A 315-nucleotide genomic window follows, 5' to 3' on the forward strand; every position below is an offset into this window, starting at 1 on the left:
CCAGCCAGCCTCACCCCTCAACTTGCACCCCCAGGCCCCCATGACTACTCCTACATCCCCAGGCACCATCACTTAAAAAAAAAAAACAGAAAAAAAGCCACTGCTTACTTTAGAAGCATGGGTGGGTGGGCTCCAGGGCCTCCTGGAAGAGACCCCTGGGCAGCACAGGACAGTTTAGGGGCAGGAGGGCCCAGGCTGGGTCTGGTGGGGCTGTGCAGGCAGTGTCTCAGTCAGCCAGATGGCAGCCAGACTGACGGTAAGTGCCCGGGGGAGTGGATTTTTTAAAGCTATGGGGTGGGGGGACAGGGATTGGGG

The sequence above is a fragment of the Gavialis gangeticus genome, unplaced genomic scaffold (assembly GCF_001723915.1).
Source record: "Gavialis gangeticus isolate Ggan-Ray unplaced genomic scaffold, GavGan_comp1, whole genome shotgun sequence".
In the NCBI taxonomy this organism is placed as follows: Eukaryota; Metazoa; Chordata; order Crocodylia; family Gavialidae; genus Gavialis; species Gavialis gangeticus.